Source organism: Lycium ferocissimum, chromosome 11 (genome assembly GCF_029784015.1).
Source record: "Lycium ferocissimum isolate CSIRO_LF1 chromosome 11, AGI_CSIRO_Lferr_CH_V1, whole genome shotgun sequence".
Taxonomy (NCBI): Eukaryota; Viridiplantae; Streptophyta; class Magnoliopsida; order Solanales; family Solanaceae; genus Lycium; species Lycium ferocissimum.
In genome coordinates, this window is record NC_081352.1 from 66,082,933 (window position 1) to 66,091,485 (window position 8,553).

General features: G+C 32.3%; 1 pseudogene; it reads right to left on the bottom strand.

Moving 5' to 3' along the window:
- Positions 1-1,683: 1,683 nt before the first annotated feature.
- LOC132037959 (UDP-glucose flavonoid 3-O-glucosyltransferase 6-like) lies at positions 1,684-4,271 on the bottom strand (annotated as a pseudogene).
- Positions 4,272-8,553: the final 4,282 nt, after the last annotated feature.

Sequence of the window (8,553 nt, forward strand, 5' to 3'; positions counted from 1 at the left end):
TAAATATTGTTTTTGGTCATGTATCATTCTGAAACATCAAGCATTTCCATATCACTCTAGGACTTTCTCCTAGTAGCTGTAGATAGATATGTCTGATCAAGCTTTTTCCTATGTCACAATTGCACACACCTGCTCCAGTGTTATCCTAGCATTAAGAATATGTCTTATCATCCAGTAGGCTTGCATAGGCATAGCAACATTGTTGATTTGTTGTCCTTTGAAGTAAGTAACAAGTATGCATCCATCTTATCCAAATTTTTGTAAGGAAAAACTAAACCAGCGAGCCTCATCGGGGACAACAAAATGTTATAAACGTACTTGGATTCAATTATTTCACCACAGTGTCACACATTAAACTTTAACTTTGAAAAGTATTCACTGCAATTACTCGGATTTTTGTGATTGCTTTTTCGGCTGTGAGATTGATTAAGATCTATTTTTGAAATCGAATTAATGATGAGTTTTTGAGTAGTTATTTGATGTCTTTATCTTATATTTTAAAAAAAAAAAGACGTATCCAGTACTATTTTTGTTGACACTATATAAGTATATATTATGAATGGAGAAAATTAATGAGACTATTATGAATATATTTCAAAAATAAAAATTAGTCAGGAGAGTTATATATACACACACACACTGAAATTACAATATTTCTTTTTGATTTACTTCTTTAAATGCCAATACAACTTATGAAAAATTCTACATACGCCGCTGATTATAATAAAATATCTAATAATTGAGGTATGTAAGTTGCAAATGGTAACAAGTTGCTGGTGAGGGGGGGGGGGGGTGTGTGTGGGGGGTTGGTATTCTGTAGAAAATATCATGTGGTTTAAAGTGACAGTATGGCCCAACTATTGGATGAAATGTATCATCTATACCTAGTTAACAAAAATTTTGAACTTATTGGTACATTGGATTGCAGCGAATGATGAAATAGAGTAAATTCCGAGGTAAGGTATTTAATTATTTGATGTTAATACAAATAACAAAAACAGAAGTCATCCTAAAATACAGTCATTATCACGTCTAAAACTGACATTGATGTTCATCTTTTTCTCATTTTACTCAGTGGCGAGACAGGATTTTCAGTAAGGGGGTTCAAAAATATGAAGAAGTAAACATACGAAAAAGTCAAGAGGGTTCAACGTCTACCATATATATATAAAAAATAATTTTAACCTTCAATATACACTGTAATTTTCTACCGATGAACCCCCTTGGCTACACTTGGCTACGCCCCTGATTTTACTAGCTGATGTTCAATTGAAGAACTAAGTGAAAAATCAATTCTAAGGTGAAAATGCACTGCTCTTACCTTTCCTTTTTGTTTCCAAACGAGTCAAATTGTAAAAAAGAACTACTCCGTTTCTTTTTAAAAATAGTTATCTCAAATTTAGAAGTTCAATACAATAATCATTATTCTTTTCCCATTTAGTATTTGTTTTTGAAAACCGCAAACACCTCAATTATGAAAGATGACACATAGATAGAGTAATTATTAAATGACGAAAGAGTATATCAGGGTAAAATAATCAAGACCCGTCCAATTAATTTATTTTCTTACCGCCATATGTAATAGTGAAACACGATAAATAATTTGAGATGGAGGGAGTATTATTACTGCTGTTGGATACACTTGGATGGCAATTAAACAGAAATGCAGTTATTACTCATTTTTCAGTTATTGCCCATAACCAGTTCGATAAAACGTCCAACAGAGGTATAGGAAGAGCCACCTTCCTTTAGCGCCAATCTGTTGTTTTCCTTCATGTCTTTCACTTTCAACCTTATTTCATTTTCAGGCTCCATTAATTTCCTTATTGCTTTCTCTATCTCCTTCACTAATTCAAATGCATTTGCTTGCTGCTCCGAATAAATTGGCCAAGTCGCCATTAGCACTCCAAACTAGGGGTGGCAAATGGGTGGGTTTGATTGGATTTGGTTTGGTTGAAAATGGTTTGAACAAAAATGGGTTGGGTTTCAAATCGCTCATATTTATGTGGGTAAATATTGGTTGGGTGATAAATGACTGGATTAGTTATGGGTTAACCCATATTATACAAGTATAATATTATTTCAAGTGTATGTTTATAGTTTTTTTCTTTTGTCAAGTTAAATTAATTTTTTCATATAAATTTCGGGGTGAGGGGTGGGGGTGAGGGTAAGAATTTTTTTTTTCTTCATTTTTTATAATTTTTTTATAAAAGTAAAATATATGAAATTGATTTTTTTGGGGGGGGGGGGGGGGGGGGGGGGGGGGTAGGGAGGGGTGGGGGACTAGAAATTCTTTTCCATTATTTATAAATTTTTTATAGAAGTAATATATATGAAAATTGAAATTTGGGGGGGGGGGGGGGGGGGGGAGGTCGGGGAGGAGGTGGGGCAGGGGTAAAATTTTTTTTTTTCATTTTTTATTTTATAAGTAAATATTTGAAATTGATTTTTTTTTTTGGGGGGGGGGGGGGAGGGTGGGGTGGGGGTAAGAATTTTTTTTTTTCATTTTTTATAAAATTTTATAAAGGTAAAATATATGAAATTGAATTTGGGGGGGGGTATGGTGGAGGTGGGGGTAGGGATCGGAGTGGAGGTAAGAAAAAAAAACTCTCCTTTTTTATAAGTTTTTTATAAAAGAAAAATAAAGTATATGAAATAAAATAAAAAAAGTGTGTGGGGGTGGGGGGCATGGCGGGGTGGGTGGTGGGGTAAGGATTGGGGTGAGAGGTAAGAAAGAAATTTTTCATTTTCAAAATGAGTTGTTATTGGATCTAATGTATTCATATATGAATACTCATATTTTATCCATATTTATCATATTGTCAAAGAGAGACTTGAAGCTTATATTTAACCACTTGAAATATGAGTGACCCAACTCATTAATATGTGAGTAAAATGAGCTAATTTTCTAAATATGGGCTCAAATTGCCATCTCTACTCCGAACCAAACGCTCTCCAAAACCGAGTTCCGTCCACAGTGTGACACAAATCCACCCACTGCTTTATGAGACAAAATGGCCCCTTTCGTCCTTTCCAAGAACCCCTCCGGCAAGACATTTTCCGGGTTCTCATAGTCACTTGGATACCATGAATCTTTTGGTGGCGGTTTCCTTAAAGACCACAAAAACCGACACCCACTGTCCTCTAGAGCGTGGGCAATTTCCTTCACTTGTTCCTTGTTGAAACTTCCTGAGGTTCCAAAGCAGAGAAACACTACAGGATGGAGTTTGCCCATCTAACCATTTGATAATTTCCTGGTGTTGGAGAAATGATTCAAAGTTATAGGAAATGAAAATTGGTCAAAATTTAGAATTTTAATTCATGTCTAAATAGGATTTATAGGAGAGAATATATAAGAATAGGCTTTCTTGTTTTAAGTTGAAGTAGGTTTCGTATTATTATAAATAGTAATGCTGCTAGTTATTTTCATTAGGTGAAAATTGTAGAGAGTATTCAGATATTTATAATAAAATATTTTCTTTCACCTGGTGAGATGAATCTTCCTTATCGCCGACACCGCTATTGAGGTTCAGCAATGGTCCAACTTGATAAACGGGTGGGATTTTCTCATCCATATAGAGCGATTTCATAGCATGAGTTTCCAACTCCTGAAAGGTGTTCACCAATATTCCTTTGGTTTCTCGATATCTTTTGGAATTATCAAGGAACATAGTGGAACCACCTTCCTTATCCAAGAATATCAACGGCAAACATTTCACTGGAAATGGATTGAAATACGAAGGTACAGAGAGTTCGAATTCAGGGTCAACGTTGTAATTAGTAACGTCTATGTTAAAATCATCCCTTAGACTCTGCATATATATTCAAGTGAAGGCCAAGCATGGCTGCACTGGTCATGCAGAAAACATAAGTTGGGAGACCAAATTCGCTAGTCACATCCATCATAGTAGTACACATCATGTCTACCACAAAACCGGACGGCTGAACTTGAGCCACAACATGTCTGACCTGAGGCTTATGGCTGTCAATAAATCCAGAAAAGAATGCGTGCCGTTAAGGAGTTGTAAAGCGGATTCGTCTCGAGGGAGATGTATGAATTTCAATCTTGATGAGTTGCGATTAGTATTCGAGGACAGTGATTGGATGTAAGTATTGAGGTTGGAGTCTAGGTTCATCTTCATGACAAGGACAGTGATAAAAAGATGTTCTTCTCTAGCTATAAGGAGCTTTGCCATCTCCACTGCGGGTACTAGATGACCCATTCCAGGAGATGGTATGAAGACCAACTCTTTCTTCTTGATTTCACTCATTGCTTATTTTTTTGTTTGCTTGATTTTATTTGATTCACTTGTAGTGTGATGTTCTAAGCTTTAAAGAGGAAGATCTTAAACCTTTATGGAGTCATAGTACAGATCTAGTTACTCCCTCCGTCCAAAAAGATTATCTTACTTTCCTTATTAATTTATCCAAAAAAGATTGGCACATTTCTATATTTAGAAACAATTTAACTTTATGAGATGATTTATAGCCACATAAATATCTAAGATTTGTTTTAGACCATGCATTTCAAAAGTCTTTCTTTATTTCTTAAACTCCGTGTCAAGTCAAACTAAGATAATCCTTTTGAGATGGAGGATATACAGTTCAAGAGTATAATTGCCTTGGCGATCAAGAATGGCAATTATGTCATGTCTTTGATCATAAAAAAGGTTTGAGGATAAGCATTGTAAGGGAAAAAACTCATTTGAACTATTTCTCTTTCTTTGCTGGTCTTTAATTTTTGGCCATCATAAGAAACAATTTTTTTTTTTTTTTTTTTGCAGCTATAAATTTTTATTTTCTCATCATAATATTTTACAAGTTATGCACCGCATGACGTTTAGCCTTAAAGAACTTATGCACCACTAGACATAAGTTCGATTGCAAAAGAGCAAAAATTAAAGAATAGTTAATTTTGAAGGCAAAAAATTAAATACCAACCCTTTTGAAGGAGAATTCGCCAAATTTTTTACACTATTTGTATATGTACTAGCAAACTATGCCCGTGCGATGCACGAGGCCCAACATAATTAATCACCATATTTAGTCAATTTAATTATTTGAAGAGACTTAATCAGAAATTAAAAAAAAAAAAAAGATTTAGGATATATCCTAACTAATCATTGATTAAATGGTAGAAGTTTAAATTAACAAAAAAAATGGACGTAATATGGTAAATCACATAATTTTAATCCCTAAGTAAAATTCTCAAATTGCTAAATGAAAATATAAAATAATAAATTTTAAAAAGGTGAAGAAACAATAACCAGAGAATTGCAAAGAAGAATAAAATAAGTAACAAAATGGAAAACTAAATATCAAAGCAAAGAGGAGCAATGAAAAAATTAAGAGGAGAAGCGATTAAGCGAAGAAGCAATCCACAAATGAAACTTCTTAGTGAGTCTCCATATTCTGTTTCTTTTCCTCTTATTTTTCCCCTTAATTTCTTAATTGTTGTTAAAATTTGTCTTATTTTGTTTATGTCTGCCTCTTTTTATATTTAGTCAGTTGACAATTCAAATATCCTACATGTCAAGTTTATAATCACAAGATTCAAAGGATATTGTATTATATTATATTATATTATATATATTTTTAATTTAGAACCACAAGATTCAAAAGTCTATTTTTATTTTTTAAACTCCGTGTCTCTATTTTTATTTTTTAAACTCCGTGTCTAGTCAAACTGAGACACTTAAATTGAGACAGAGGCAGTATATGCCAAATGAAGGAAATGAAAGGACAATTGAGATACTGGGGACACGTGGGGACCTAAAAACTAAACACACAAGAGGTAGAATTAATGTTAAACCTCTGAAATGTACACATGTGAGTCCCTGCTTAGAGTATAATTTCATATGTTTTCTATAATAGAGTAATAAAATGAAGTGTAGAAGTAAAGAAATATGATAACGTAAAAATGGAATACACACGTACAGGTGGCAAACCAAGTAGTACTTGTTCAATGATGTAGATCCACACCTGGAAAAAAAAAAAAACAAGTACAATTGAAATAAGTCCAAATTTAGTGTATAAAATAAAGTGTAGAAGTAAAGAAATATGATAACGTAAAAGTGGAATACACGCGTACAGATGGCAAAAGAAAAAACTGTTGCATTACAGTGATTGAAATAGAAATACAATACATGTATGTATAAAGAGGCATAACAAATTCAATGAGAAAAGGCCATAAATAGACCTGAAATAAAATGGTCCTTAACTATACACTTACCGAAATACAAAAAACTTATCAAATTTGGTCTCCGTATTTTTTTATAAAACGAGGCAAACTCATAAACCTTCAAGATTAATCATTAAACCATTCCTCACCTCTCCTCGCTTCTTTTCCTCAAGTTCCTCTTTTTTTTTTTTTTTTTTTTTTTTATTTATAAAAAAAGACATTGGTCATTACAAGTTCGAGTCTCTAAAATAAAAGACAAACTCGGCACAAAATTTCTATAACCATTCTTCTCAAACACTACTAAAAAAGAAAAATATGGAAAAAACCAACGGAAAGACCGAGAGATTTTGTGTTTTTTCAATAATTTTTTTAAATCTTTTTTTTTTAAGAAAATCGACGATCGATTATTTTTTGCACAAAAATGCGCAAAAATATAATTATTTGTTATATTATTTTCTAAAATAAACCGATGGAGTCCGTTAGTTTTTTATTTTTATTTTTTATTTTTTTTATAAAAAAATCGATGGAGACGGAGTCCGTTGGTTTTTAGTGAAAAAAAAAAGTATAAATTAAATCAATGTAAGAATAGAAAAATATCGGTGGTCTATATAATTTTTTGACTCCAAGTTCCTATGGAACATAAGGAATGTAAGTCCCTTTTTTTTTTTTTTAATTTATTTTTTTAACAAGAGGAACTTGACGAAAAAGAAGCAAGGAGAGAGAAATATAGGTCTGAGGAATGGTTTAACGATTAATCTCACGAAGGTTTATGAGTTTGTACGCTGTTTGTATAAAAAAAATAGATGGAGACCAAATTTGATAAGTTTTTGGATAGTTAAAGGACTAAAACCGATAAGTATATAGTTAAGAGACCATTTTAGACCTACTCCCATAGATAAGGGACTATTTATGGCCTTTTCTCCAAATTCAATGACCAATGACATTGGTCCAAGTTTAAAGTACAATTGACATTGCTCCTAGTACAATAATTGATAGCTGTGTTTGTACCTCTTTCTCGTTTATATATAATAGATAGAAATATAAGAAAAATATAGAATAGAAAAATAGATATATATTTTTAGTAATGTGGCTAAGTAATATGGGACAAAAGGAGTACTTCATTTATTAATTCTTAAAGAACGTGAAAAGTCAAAAGTGAACAAGTAAAAGTGCACGGAGGAAATAAATATATGTAGGAGAATTAAAATTGAAGCGCATACATGTATACATGAGAAGAGAACAAATATTTAGGAAGAACGCGAAAAGTCAAAAGTGAACAAGTAAAAGTACACGGAGGAAATAAATATGTGTCAGCGCATATGTATATGCATGAGAAGAAAATAAATATTCAGTACTATGACATATGTCCACGTAGAATTTATTAATTCTTAAAGAACGTGAAAAGTCAAAAGTGCACGGAGAAAATAAATTTATGTAGAAGAATTAAAATTGAACTGCATACGTCTATACATAAGCAAAGAATAAATATTCAGCAAGAACGTGAAAAGTCAAAAGTGAACAAGTAAAAGTGCACAGAGGAAATAAATGTGTCAGAGAATTAAAATTGAAGTGCATACGTCTATATATGAGAAGGGAATAAATATTAAGTACTATGACATATGTCAACGTGGGATAAAAAAGTAATTGGTTAAAGTGTACAAGTTATATAGCTTTTGGTACAAGCATTCATTACGTGTACAATTTATAAAGCTTTTGGTATAAGCAAGCAATCAATGCTGTGTTGGTCCCTCTTCTACACTTATATATAATTGAAAATGCGAATTAATAAATATTACTTTTTAGATTATCAAATTAGGCTTGCAATAGAAAGTTATATGTTGTTAGTCATCTTTAACTTGATGATGTAAAATAATTATAGTAGTAACAATATACAAAAGTTAACTTGTTCAGATAAATGTTTGGAAAATTTACATGTCATAATTACTTCTAAGAGCTATTTATGAATTATAACTGTCTTTTGCAATAATTACATTTCATAGCTACTATACATGAGGAGCGCTGTAGCTGGAGTGATCATTGGACATGTGCTTTGCCCTTGCGCGCCCAGGTTCGAATCCCGTTGGCCACATTCTTTTTCTAAGAAATTACAATTTTGGCTGTATTTCCATGTATTTCCGTGTGTTTCTTTGTATTTATATAATGATAATCCTTTTGTTTTGACTGTATTTAAATGTTCAAGTTTCTACCATATATAAATACAATCAAATACACATGTATCTGACTGTATTAACAAAATTGGTTGCACCACATTCAGGTCATATGTATTTGATATATTGAGGTGTATTTCGAATAGCAACCTAACACTTCACTGTATTAGAATGTATTTCAGTGTATTTGGTCAGATATATTTC